Genomic DNA, 15,083 nt, shown 5'->3' on the forward strand with positions numbered 1-15,083 from the left:
CTACTCTCAGAAAGATTTTCAATTATTGGAAGGGCTTGGTATTCCATTTCATCTAATTCTTTTTGTTCATTTACAGAAAGATGTTCTTTCGATTTAAGCTCTTCAAATCTAATCGCTCTCTGTTCTTTAATAAATCTTCTATAACTTTTAGAGTCGATGTTAGGGTGAAATTCTTCGTCACTATTCGTGATATCTTCTAAGTCTCTATATTTTACATCTTTTTTCATGAGGCTGTATAATTTGCCCTTTTTAAACATGAAACTTTAAATGTTGAATTAAATAACTACAGAAAAGCAGACAAAAAAAAACTTTGAATTTACAAAAAAAAATGAAATTATTTTTCTGTTTATAATTTACGTTAATTTTGTCATTTTAATAGTCTTTGGGACGATTGTTTTATCTTTTATTATCTGTGGCTACATTTGAACTCAAATATTACCGTATGAATTTGAGAAACCTACAAAATTGTTAATTTAGAGTAATATTACATGAGAAGATTTTACAATTTTTCAAGATTATCACCAATTAAACTTTGTTAAGGAGGTTAATATTAATTAATATTGCTAATTTAGAGTAATATTGCATGAGAAGATGTTACAATTGTTAAAAGATTATCACAAATTAAACTTTGATAAGGACGTTAATATTAATTAATATTGCTAATTTAGAGTAATATTACATGAGAAGATGTTACAATTGTTAAAAGATTATCACAAATTAAACTTTGATAAGGACGTTAATATTAATTAATATTGTTAATTGAAAGTAAGAATTTGCGGCAAACATGGGTATTTATTTAAGTATAATATATATCCAACTTAGAATTTAATTACATAAGGCCAATTTTAACAGATATAATTTATTAATAACATTGTGGCGAAAACGTGTTTTTAATTTCATGGTGTAAGCCTGCGACTAAAATGAAAATTTGAACCGCCCACATGTCTAAATTGTATTAAACAAGGCAATGCCTTCTAACGATATAAAAAATTGTCGCAACTGTAGAGTTATCTTGTAACTCTGTTGCTTTCTTAAGTGAAGATTTTTAAGTAAAATTTTGCTTTAAAGTAAAGCATGGATTATTACCCATGCAATCAATAAATGAAAGTTCTAAAATTGACAAAAATATTTTGGATTTACGCTAGACTGAATCAATATCTAAAGTATTTTTGACATTTTTATGTAAGCATTAATTCAAGTTCGACATCTATAATTCTTCAATACACATGTTTACTCAACTTCCTAATCATTTTTAATTGATGATTGTATATATCAGGCGGCAAACTTGGTCATGAAAAAAAACTCTTGCCACTTAGTCAATTAATTATCTTGACAACCCCATTAAATAACGACTGAACTATCGTTGCTACAATCTTAAAGTTATCTTGTTACTCTGCTGGCGTATTAGGTAAAAATGTTTAAATAAACTTTAACTATGAAAAAGCGCAGATGTATTTACCCATGCAATCAATAAAAGAAAGTCTTAAAATCGGCAAACATTTTATTTTTCAGAACTTACTTTTTTTAAAACACTTTGAATTGTTGTTTTAATTATTCTAAACCTTAAAAATTTGGATATAGTATTTTACAAGTTTTTAAAATCATCAAAGCCGAATCTAAAAATTTTAAAACAGTACATTTTAAACATTTATATTTTGTAATGTTGAAATAATATTAAAAGTAAGAGTTTGAGGTAAACATGGGTATTTATTTAAGTATAATATATATATCCAACTTTAAATAAATAACCCTGGAAGTCTTATAGCTCTTCAGATGAAAGCAGGCAATATTTAATTAATAATATATATTAGGTCAATTGTCACTAAAAGGCTTAAAAAAAGCTTCATGATATTAATGGCAGGATTTTAGCTAAATCAACACCCACGCTATGACAATCTTCGGCTTTAATAATTAAATACGGGAATATACAAGTCACTCGTTTTTCTCTTAAAAATTTAATTTTAATTGTAAATGGCAACAAGTTCAGGATTAGAATTTACTAATGTTGTAAAAAGGTAAGTAAGACAGTATGGTACTGTCTCTAAATATAACGCCAGCTCAAGGTCAATGGGACACTTAGTCCTAAGGCTCGCCGACTGTCGGCAAAGGGATAGAAATGCTATAGGGGCCTCCCAGAGTTTTGTGGGCAACTTCTTTTTTTGCTGTAAGGCAACCACTTTTCATTAAATCCGATTTTTTTTTTTTTGTAAAAAGGTAATTAAGGCTTTAAAAAAAATTGATTTTTTATTAGACTGTAATTATTATTCGTAATATTAAGAGTGTAGCTGAGGTAAGTCAACCTCATTTTACAAAGTGTTTTTTACATTCTGATAAACTGCAATCTTAGAGAAGTATCATTAATTCAACAGCCTTAATTGGTAGTTTTCAGGCTTCACCTTTTAAATTATATTTGATGTGAAGATTTATTTAATTAAACTAAATAATATCTTTTCCTATTCTTGTTAAATTTAATTCTACTTTTTATTCTTACGATTATATTAAAGCCATTTAAGGCAATACTATTTAATAAATACCCTTGTTATGATTATATTCGGCTCTTATAATTAAGCCTGTAAATATTTTTGTTATCTGAAGGCCTATTAGACATTGAGGGTTATTTATTTAATACTATTTAAACATTTATTATCGTTTACATTTATATAAACTTGAGTGTATTACCGTTTTCATATATTTAAAATTGGGCTTGTAACAGTTTTCATTTATATAAACTTGAGTGTATTACCGTTTTCATATATTTAAACTTGAGTGTATTACCGTTTTTATATATTAAAGTTTGGGCTTATTGTAGTATTCGTATAATTAAACTTGAGTGTATTACCGTTTTCATATATTTAAAATTGGGCTTATTACCAAAATCTTATAATTAAACTTGGGTGTATTACCGTTTTCATTTATATAAACTTACATGTATTGCCGTTTTCATATATTAAACTTTGGGCTTATTGTAGTATTCGTATATTTAAACTTGAGTGTATTACCGTTTTCATATATTTAAAATTGGGCTTATTACTGTATTCATTTAATTAACGTGTATTTCACTTTTGCCAAGTACTTTTTTTAATTGCTTTTATTTTTATACCCCATATGCTCAAACTTAAGGCAAACAAGAATCTAAGCAAAGCAGATTTAAAATGCATAGCACTAAATCCTTTAAAAGTCGGAGGGGGTGCTAAAGAAATAATTGATATAGAAAATGAAACTAGAAAATTAACGAATAGTGGTGTTAATTCTATGACTTCATTTGACAATGGACTTTTATTTGGTTTATCTGATGGACGTCTAGGATTCTTAAACCAATCAGGGAAGGATGAGTATGTAAATATTCATAATTCTAATATATGCACAATTGATGTATTTGAAAACATCATAATAACAGGTTCTTGGGATCAAAATGTTTGTGTTTTATTTCCAATTAATAAAGAAAATGCAGATTTTATGATAAATCAAAAATGTTATAAAAAAGTAAATTTTCCCCATCCTGCTTGTATTTGGGCAGTAAAAATGATTAATAAAGACACTTTTATAACAGGTTGTGCCGATGGAATTATAAGATTTTTTAAAAATGGAAAATTTTTAAGTGATTTGGCTTACCATGCAAATGCAGTTAGAGCTTTGATTTATTGTGAAGAACAAATCTTTAGTGTTGATAATTATGGAAAAGTACTCAAATTTAATTTTTCCAATGGCATTGTAAAAACAAGAAATCTTTCTGAAATGTGTTTTTGTATGTGTTTATTTAATGAATTAATTATTATTGGAGGTGAGAACGGGCAAGTTTTCATATTAAATAAAGAACTTGAGGTACTTGGTAAGATTAAACTTCCTTGTACAAGTTGTTGGAACGTTAAATCGACAGAAACGTTGGTTTATGTATGCGGAAGTAACGGTACTCTTTATATATTAGAAAGGGGTGATTTTGAAAGTGATATGGAACAAGATACGTGTGCAGAACAAACAAACCAAGATCAGAGTAAAGAAATTACAACAGATAAGCAAAAAGATGGTATTTTTGTTTCTGAGGGTGTACGATATAAAGTAGAAAGTGGAAAAATTTACCAAGAAGTTGACGTTAATCAATGGAAAATAGTAGGTGATGTAGAAAAGACTTTTGATCATTCGTTTACTGTTGAATTGGAGGGTAAAAATTACACTTTGTCGTTTAATGATGGGGATAACACACATGAAGTTGCTACTGAATTCATAAATAAAAATAAATTAAATAAAGTGCATCATCAAGAAATTATTAATTACATTGAACTAAATTTTAAGAAAAACACACTTTATAAACACTATGAAACAATTGATATAACAGGAATAGGCAAGTTCTTAGGAGAAAATAAAATTATTAAAATGTTAGATGAAATATCTAAAGGGGAAAAATATTCGGTGTTAAAAAGTGAATCTAAAAACGTGTATCAAATTGAAGATGCTTTAAATGATATTCCACTTTTTGTAAAACTTGATATTTGTAAATATTTAATCTACAAAAAAATTTACGTAGATCTCAGTTTTTTATTAAAATTAGAAATTACAAATAAAAAAGAAGCAAAAGCATTTATTTATCTCATGACAAATTTAGTTGAAGATCCCCCATTTTCATTGATTGGTTTACGTATGAAAATTAGATCTCTTAGAGATTTTGGTTTTTTAAGCCTTGATGATGTTAAATGGTTTGAAAATAACTGTGATATTCGAGATCGAAAATAAAATTTTAAATAAATTATTGCAATAAAAGAAATATTGTGTTGTTTTCCAGTCAATCTTTAATATTATTTTTAAGATCAGCATTATATAAACAGATCATTCAACATTTTAGTATTGCCTTGTGTTCAAGTTAATTTTTAATATTATTTTTAACACCAGTATTATATAAACAGATCATTCATCATTTTAGTATTGCCTTGTACTCAAGTTAATTTTTAAGATCAGTATTATATAAACAGATCATTCATCATTTTAGTATTGCCTTGTACTCAAGTTAATTTTTAATATTATTTTTAAGATCAGTATTATATAAACAGATCATTCATCATTTTAGTATTGCCTTGTGTTTAAATTAATTTTTAATATTATTTTTAAGATCAGTATTATATAAACAGATCATTCACTATTTAAGTATCTTAATTAATAAAAGAAAACGCCTTAGTGATTATCTGAATATTTATAAAAACTGGTATTTACTCTTTGTAATTAATTTAAAATAAAAAAATCATTTTTAGAGTTAGAGATATTAAAACTGATAAAACAAAAAATAAGTTAGGGTGTGTGTTTGTTTAACCCCTTCTTAATATTAGGCCAATTATATCCTGGTAGATTACAGTTCGTTGGCTATATCTGCTACTATAACACTTTCAGACATTTAATCGTCTAAATCTAAGATACCACAATCTCAAAAGTCTATTGTGGTATCTTAGATTGAGAACCCGAATCAGGTCTTTTGTTTTATAATTATTTTGAACTATAAAAATATATAACGTGATTTTTAAAAAGTGGGCTTCAACAAATATACCTGAAACATTTAAATCTAATTGTTGTGATATCCTCTATTAATATAACTAAAATAAATACCCTTAATGACTAAATACTTTAATGATGAAGAGCTTACGCCATCTTCGATGGAACAAGACACTAATATTAATTCAATTGGTAAAAATTCTACATTTACATGTCCATCTCTAAATAAGATGCACAATAAAAAAATGTAACGGCAAGTGTTTTTTTATCCCCAGTTTGCAAAACGTGCGCCTTTATTCCCGGTTGTCTCCCTAAATATTCTTTTTTGAGTAATAAACATATCTTTTTATTTTAAATTTTCTTTCTTTTTTTACCCTATGGATTTAACAAATCAAGATGAAATTGAATATTTTGGGTTTTTGGCTGTATCATTTACCACAGACTTAAGGGAAGTGCTTAATGAAAGTCTAAATGATTTATTTCATAGTAATCGTCTTCACCAAAAGATTCAATCTCACATTACTGAATCTTTTAAGAAAAACTTTTTTATTTTTAATAATTTTGTATTAAGGAACATTCTTAAATTCCCCAATAATTTTAAATTGGAGAGAAAAACAACGGATAAAACAATTGAAGAATGTGTTTCTACAATGGTTTTATCACTTATTGAAAAACAAAATAAAATAATTGAATTAAAAAAACAAATATTACAACTCCGAGGTAAAATAGTTGTACAGGAAAACAGGAGCCAGGGATATGTAAACTTACTGAAAAGCAAAAACAATTTTTTGGAGTTGTGTACCGGCGCGAAAGAAATAAAATCAGCGTTTAAAGAAACGCAAGAGTTATTTGAAAAATGTAAATCTGGAGCAAATAGAAAAGATAGTGAATTTGAGAAATTAATGGAGTATAAAAATATAAAAAGCGAATATTACAGAATAGAAAGGGCAAATTTACTCGCAATTTGTGATTTCGACACGCTCGAATATCTAAATAGAAACATTTAAAAAGCGAATATTACAGAATAGAAAGGGCAAATTTACTCGCAATTTGTGATTTCGACACACTCGAATATCTAAATAGAAACATTTAAAAAGCGAATATTACAGAATAGAAAGGGCAAATTTACTCGCAATTTGTGATTTCGACACACTCGAATATCTAAATAGAAACATTTAAAAAGCGAATATTACAGAATAGAAAGGGCGAGGTTACTCGCAATTTGTGATTTCGACACACTCGAATATCTAAATAGAAACATTTAAAAAGAGGAACAGAACAACAGGACCGTAAACTGTCTTGATATCTCACAGTTAACGTTTAATTAATAAAAATTTTTATCACAGATAATTTATTTTTGAATCTCAATTCTTGTTATCTGAAAACTTAATAGGCATTTATAATTATTTTAGCACCCATATTTAATAAATTTAAAGGTCAGCTGTTTTATTTCTTCTAATTTATATTAAGAAACCATTTTGTATGTTTAGTAAGAGTTTGAAGTGAACATGGGCGTTTAATAAGTATATCATATATATCCAACTTGTTTTAATTCTTGTAATAATAAGCAGTATTTATTAATTACGAGAGTATAATGATTCTCTTAGAAAAAGCGGGCCAATGTTCAATGAAAAACTTAGTTCTGAAGAAAAACGGGCTTTCAAATACAGGCTGGGAGTAATAGAAATAAGTTTGGTTCAGAGGTTTGTATTTTTATTGTTCAAATATTATTAAAAGTTTAATCTATATATTGTTGTTCTCTGAAGACCTCTATTAGACATTAGGGATAATTTATTAAGACTATTTCAACATATATTATACTTAAATAAATAAAAAAAAATCGGATTTATTGAAAAGTGGTTGCCTACAGCAAAAAAAGAAGTTTCCTACAAAACTCTGGGGGCCCCTATAGCATCTCTATCCCTCTGCCGACAGTCGGCTAGCCTTAGGACTAAGTGTCCCATTGACCTTGAGCTGGCGTTTATTTAAGTAGACAGTACCATACTGTCTACTTAAATAAATACCGATGTTACCTCAAACTCCCACTTAAAATAAATAACCCTGAAATGCCTAATAGGTCTTCAGATAGCAACATTTGTTATAGGAATTAAATTAGATCAAATTAATTTTAACACTTTTGGTCAAGTTATATAGGGATTTAAGCCGTATTATTAATTTAATCCCCCCTGTTATGATTATATTTAATCTGCCAGTTTTTCGCCCAAACCTTATTGGGGGTTTTTTAAAAGTTTTTATATATAATACCAAACACCCATATTTACCCCAAACTCTTAATTTTCTTATAAAGATGTATAAGAGATGTATTGCTAGCGAAATCAGCTCTATTTTCATTTTTTTAATTAAAAGTTGGATATATATATTATACTTAAATAAATAAATACAGATGTTTACCCCAAACTCTTACTTTAAACAAAACTCCTTTAATATAAATGTTTGCACTAATTTTTCAGCAAACAGGTATTTTCCTTAAGAAAAAAGATATAATGTGAGCCAAGATTGCAATATTAATTATTTTTGACATATTTTTTCAAAATAAAACTAAATTAATTAAATATAATTGTTCACAATAAATGTTGTTCTCTGAAGACCTCTATTAGACATTAAGGAGTAAAAGACTATTTCAACAATAAATGTTGTTCTCTGAAGACCTATTAGACATTAAGGAGTAAAAGACTATTTCAACAATAAATATTTAAAAAAAGTAAATATATGAAAGTTTTATTAAATGATTTAGAAATTCTTTATTTTAGATAACAAAATATCTAAATCCAGAGAAATATCTTCCAGGGTGTTTTCATCATTTAGCAATTCAATAATGTTGGCTATTTCATTTACAGATTCTTTAATTTTCAATTTATGTTCAAATGATGTTGCATCTTTTAATTTGTCCATGGAAAAATCTAAAGAGAGATCTTTTAGCCTTCTTATTTCATCGGAAGTCAAGGTGGTAGAATCTTCCTGCTTTTTAATTTACTCGCATCATTAGATATTTTAATTACTTCACCTATATTTTTACTCTCTAAATTAATTAGTGTCGTAGACTTCTCCTGTTTAATTACTTGCTTATTATTATTAGATTTTTTAAATGCTTCATAACTCTCCTTTTTATTTGATGCCTTTATTTCAGTCACATCTTTATTCATACTAAAAGCTTGTCTAAGCCCTCTGTTTTTATTGATTACTTTCTCCATAGTTACAGACTCCCCTTTCAATTTATCTTTTACAATACCCTCCTCTTTTAGTATGGTATCATCTATGCCATTCTTATCCGTTGTATAAAGCTTGCTTTCTTTGATTCTAATTGCATATCTTAAGGTGTTTAACGTGTGATCTGCATCTTTTGCATTTGAAGATATTGTAGCCAAGAAAAACAACTTTGATTCTCCAATAAATGAATTCTTAAGTAGTTGTGTCAATTTACTTTGTCTAAACGGCAAAAATTTACTATTCATTTCAATTCCTCTGATACATTCTTTTAAAGCTAATAAACTTTTGTTTATTTCTGCTCCTTCAGCTGCCGCTTCCTTGGTGCAACTCTTTCTATCGATTCCCCTTTCACTTCCTGCTAGATCTACAAGAACAAAAGTAGAATCTGAAGCTAATTTTCTAAGTCCTTCTTTTGTTTTATCAGATTCATTTTTATATGTGTCAATAAAAAGAACGGCATGAGATCTAGAAGAAAAAGAATTACCATCAGTATTTGATGTAGTTCTATTATTTAAACCTGAATTTATTATGTCTGAAGCTTCTTCAAATGTATCAAAATAAACTGCTGTTAGATCTGATGCATAAATACATCCATCTTTTTCAAAAATATTTAATTTTGATTTATTTTTTAAACAATCTTGAACATGACCTAAATAGATTTCTAGAAATGAAATTGATCCTTTAAATCCATTTTTTAAAATGTGTTTTAGAGTTTCAAAAATAATTCCTGTATTAGCCGCTAAAAGAGAATGTGTTTTACCAGTCCCCGTCTGTCCATATGCCACCACCGTGCTACAACCACCGTTAAGAGTATGATCAACCATTTTTTCTATAGAATTTTTAAAGATTTCAATATTTGTGGCTTCACCATCATAGACCCTATCAAATTGAAATTTATGACAAAAAATTATGTCATCTAAAGCATACGAAATTTTATTATTTTGAACAGCAATTATATCATTTTCTATTGTTATTATGTCTTTAGAACTCTCTGTTGGTTTCTTTCTTACACAAACAATAACCTTTGGATTTTTTACTGAAAATAAAGGGCTTGTCTTAAGATCTTTAGTAAGGCCTTTAGCTATTACACTATCAACTTTACTACTTACAGAACTATTTATTTCTTTTCTTGTTATAATCATTAAACAAAACTAAAGGGCAGATTTTTAAATAATTAGAACTCAAAGTAGCATTCCCGCAAAACAACCAGAATCAAGCCGATTTTATTATATAATAGAATACTAGAGTATGTGAATATAAACGAAGTTAAAAAAAAATCGGATTTAATGAAAAGTGGTTGCCTTACAGCAAAAAAAGAAGTTGCCCACAAAACTCTGGGAGGCCCCTATAGCATTTCTATCCCTTTGCCGACAGTCGGCGAGCCTTAGGACTAAGTGTCCCATTGACCTTGAGCTGGCGTTATATTTAGAGACAGTACCATACTGTCTTGAAAAAAAACGAAGTTAAAAACTAGCCACCCACTTACTTTTATTCAAAAGTTTAATAGACAACAAGTAATTTGTAAAAATTTTTATTCATGGGTATTTATTTAATTAGAAAAGACAACACAATTTCCAAATTTAATGTTAAAATTAAGCTTTTAATATCAAAATTTTATGTCGATTTCAAATAATATGTTTAGTAATTGCTTGCGTGATTCTCTATTTATTTTTTAGTAAAAGAATTTAAACTATAAATCAGCAGAAATATACAAAACTTATAATTAAATATCATTATACACTCATTTTGGGTATTTAAAGCTGGAATATAGCTATTTAAGCAGTATAATTTACTAAATACGACCCCTTTAAGGTTTTCATAGATTTTTTTACTGGAATAATTAAAAATAAAATAAAGATATTTATAGTCGATGAAAATCATAACAAGGGAATTGATTAAATATTATTAGCTGAAATGGCTATAATACAACCTTTATAATCCATATTTAGCATTTTTAATGAAAACCAAAGTATATTTAAAACAATATTTGAAGGAAACAATGATTAAAAATACACCACAAGATAGATTTACTGCTAGATAAATATCTTAATAAAATAATAATAGAAACATTTTTTGAACATCAAATAAAATTTTTGGTTGACACTTTTTGTTTTCATTTTAAAAATGACTTAACAATAATTATAATACTTTGTTATCCCATACCCCGCTTTGAGAGTGTTTTTTTATTATAAAAATGACTTAACAATAATTATAATACTTTGTTATCCCATACCCCGCTTTGAGAGTGTTTTTTTATTATAAAAAACTATATTTTTTTCAGCCCATGGTAATAATCGCACAAGGAGCCGAAGCAATCATCTATGATGAGGGTGACTTTATTATTAAAGAAAGAATATCAAAAGGGTATAGAATACCGGCATTGGATCAGAAGATGATTACATCTAGAACTAAAAAAGAGGGCAAAATCTTAAAATTTTTGAAGGAAGAAAAATTAAATGTGCCAAAACTAATTAAAATAGAAGACAATAAAATTTATATGGAAAAGATAGCGGGTACACCACTTAAAGGGGTATTAAATGATGAAAATTATTGTTTTTTGATGGAAGAACTCGGTAAATTACTAGCTAAAGTACATAATTTAAATGTAATTCACGGTGATCTAACGACTTTGAACTTTTTAATTAACGAAATGGTGTATTTAATTGATTTTGGATTGAGTTTTAATTCATGTAAAGATGAAGATAAAGCAGTTGATTTGTATGTGTTTGAAAGGGCAATTCAGTGTGGGCACAAAGTGGAATATTTAGTCCCTTTTTATAAAAGCTATCAAGAATACGGGTCGGAGAGTGTATTAAAGAAACTAGAAAGTGTGAGATTAAGAGGGCGAAAAAGGGAAGCAATAATTTGAATGCGCTAGATTAGGATTAGTTCTATGATCATTATTAAATATGAATATTATTTTATTTGTTAATTATTATTTCAAATAGCTCTATTTTTTTTAAGGTTGAACATGACGTTATTTTTCATGTTTGAGTTGGGCAAAGTTTTACTTGCGTCTGTGTTTCTGTAAATATAAAAATGCTTGTTTAAAAAATAAATGCTCATGTTTAATTTAACTTTTTCCCAATAATATACTTTTTTGTAATTTTTAATTGGTGTTAGTTCATTTAAGCAGTTACTATTTAATAAATACTCTTGTCTTGTGCCATCGAAGATGGCGTAAGCTCTTCATTATTAAAGCATTTAGTCATTAAGGGTATTTATTTAAATTATATTAATAGAGGATAACACAACAACTCTTATTATGATTATATTCGGTTTTTTCTTTAAAATTATATTTTTACGGGCACACCATTTTTAACAAGATTGTAATTAATAAATCTAAATAACAAGCCGTTTTTACTTATAAAACTTGTTTTTTAATTAATTTATAATGTTAAAGTTACTTCTATGCCATTAAATACTTTTAACATATAAATCCATTGTAAAATTTGCCAAAACCTTTCGTTTTAAATATGTTAATTAGTAAAAATGGTTAATTTTAGCCATTTTATAAATACCTTTGTTATGATTATCTTCGACTATAAATATTTTAACAAACACCACTTAACAAAAACATTATTGTTATACGTTACTGTGATAATGGAACCCAATTGTCAATAAACATATTACTAAAAGCTATTAATTATATTTTAAAGAAATAAAAATGTATGAAATCTCTTTAATTAGAAAATTCTTGAATCTTAAATCCAGAAGCAAGAGAAATTTTGACAATATCAGCAAATGCATTCCTAATTTCATATGGAACAGAAACTTCAGAAGTAGTTGATGATCCCAAAGAGATGGAAGCTAAAAGAGCAATTGCTTCATGAATAGTGTTTTTAGTGTCCTCTTCAGTAATTTTAAGTAAATCCTTAGAATAAACTTCTGAGCCTTCAAAAATCTTTATAATATTAAGACCAAACTCAAATGGTAAAATCCTCAGCATAGAAAGAAGTTTTGCATCTGAAAATGTTACTAAATCACCAGTAACAAAAAGCTTATGATCGAGAGCAAGATCGATAAGACCCTTGTTGATTTTAGTTCCTATTTTAGCGGCTTGAAAAATATTAATTTTTTCTGGCCCAAGGCCTGTAGGTCCAGCAGGTATTATTACATCAGTAGGAGCACAATCCCCTGGAATTGCAAGTGCCTTTCTCATGTTATTTTCACATGCCTCAAAGATAGACTTAGGATCTACTCCATCAAAGAATGCAAGAACTACGTCCCCTTTAAGCATATCAATAAGCTCAGCATACTTTGTTGCATCTAGATCTAAGAGTACTTTTCTAACAATCTTATTCTTAGCTATAAGAAGTTTCACTCTGTCATCGAGGGCGGCCTTAACATTTTTCAACTGGGTTGCTTGTACTCTTTTTTATACTCATCAACATAAAGTTCTTGTGAGTAGAAAACAAGTTGGTTGCTGTGTTATACATATCAGTCTTGTGCTGTAAAGTTTTAGCAATGGCTGGCATTTGAGGGCTGAAAATTTTTCTAGAAAATTTTTTGATTTACATAAGAAATATAAAAAGAAAGGCGAGGTGTATGTTTTATAATAGAAATAGCAAACAAAAACATCTGCTATTTATTTCTCTTGGGTAAATTTAATAATTTCATTTTTTATAGATTAAAAGTGAAGATGTTTGTCCAAAGAGTTAAAATAAAAACAACAAGCATGTGCTTTTATAATAGAGATTTAAAGTAAGGAAAGCAGATTATAAAACTAAATTAATAAAATAAAAACTGCAAGCATGTGCTTTTATCATAGAGATTTAAAGTAAGGAAAGCAGATTATAAAACTAAATTAATAAAATAAAAACAACAAGCATGTGCTTTTATAATAGAGATTTAAAGTGAGGAAAGCAGATTATAAAACTAAATTAATAAAATAAAAACTGCAAGTATGTGCTTTTATCATAGAGATTTAAAACAGGAATATCACATTATAGAACTAAGGCGGAAACTATTAAATAACGAGCAATTCAAGATAGAAAAAATAACAAAAGTGCCTTTTTAAAAGTACCCCGATCATATCTAAATTAAAACCATACAGTGTTTAGAAACAAAATAAGTCATTAACTCGTTATTAATACTATGATGAGCACTTACAATTTTACCAAATTTGTAAGCGGGTAAAAAAACACTTTTGATACGTCCCAGACCTTTTTATACACGTTTTTGTATTAAACACAAAGTTATTTTTAGTAAATAATTGCGCTTTAAACTTTTATTAAAATCCTTGTTCAAAAAAATAATTAAGCACACTTCTATTCAATAATCGCAGTAATTTTAAAGTAAAATGTGTTGTTTTATTAGTTATTTAATTAAACAACTGTTTTCGCAATATAAAGTTCATAAATATAGATATCTATTACTGAATACTAGATTATAAGTAGAATATTTGCACTTTAACAAAATTTTCCTAAAAATCATTGTTTTTATAGTAAAAGAAATACAAATTTTCAGTGAGAAACAACCATCCTACAGAATCTTTTTGATTTTTCTTAAATTCTGCCACAAATTGAAATCTTTGAGCTTTTTATGGTAGATTTCTTTATAATTATTTTAAATATAAAATGTTTTTTACAAAAAAACAAATAAATCGTGCTGTTGAGTATAAATATATTGTTTATTCTTTAGAAACATGCTTTGTCACAAATAAATAGTACTTAGCAAAAATATTTATGATTTAAATTTCTTTTAAAATTTAGAAAATTTTTTCCCATGAGCAGAATCAGAATAGCTAAGATCTTAATAAATGCAAGTTTGCTTATAGAATTTAATGCACAAATCATTGACGATGGTTATTTGGCAGGTGACGAGTTTATCAAAGAAACAGAAAAGCTGGCAAAACAAAGTGTTTATTCAAAAAAAGTTGAAACTAAACCCTCGAAAGAAGAAAAAGAGGGTTTAATAGTCGAAGGAACAGAACAACTGCCAATATCTGACGATGGCTATTTGGCAGGTGACGAGTTTATCAAAGAAACAGAAAAGCTGGCAAAACAAAGTGTTTATTCAAAAAAAGTTGAAACTAAACCCTCGAAAGAAGAAAAAGAGAATTTAATAGACGAAGGAGGTGATCAACTGGCATCGAGGCCCAATAAAAGGTGTAATCCGAAGATAACATCTGGCGTTTCTCCAAAATCTAAGAAAACAAAAATAACTGATATTTTACGTTCGTAAGAAAATATCGTCACAACATTGTAAACTACAGATTAAGAAGTTAAAAATTTTGATGGAAATAATTTAGTTCAAAAAATAATAAGTTTCGAGATCTATTGTTCGAGGTTATAATTAAAACTGTTAATTTAACGGCCGTATTATAGCTATTTAAGCCAATTCTATTTAATAAATACACTTTTTATGATTATCTTCGA

At 27.5% G+C, this 15,083-nt stretch overlaps 1 pseudogene; it reads right to left on the bottom strand.

Annotated features, from left to right (window-relative positions):
- Positions 1–12,385: 12,385 nt before the first annotated feature.
- On the bottom strand, positions 12,386–13,181 carry LOC143922056 (uncharacterized; annotated as a pseudogene).
- Positions 13,182–15,083: the final 1,902 nt, after the last annotated feature.

The sequence above is a fragment of the Arctopsyche grandis genome, unplaced genomic scaffold (genome assembly GCF_051622035.1).
Source record: "Arctopsyche grandis isolate Sample6627 unplaced genomic scaffold, ASM5162203v2 HiC_scaffold_246, whole genome shotgun sequence".
Lineage (NCBI taxonomy): Eukaryota > Metazoa > Arthropoda > Insecta > Trichoptera > Hydropsychidae > Arctopsyche > Arctopsyche grandis.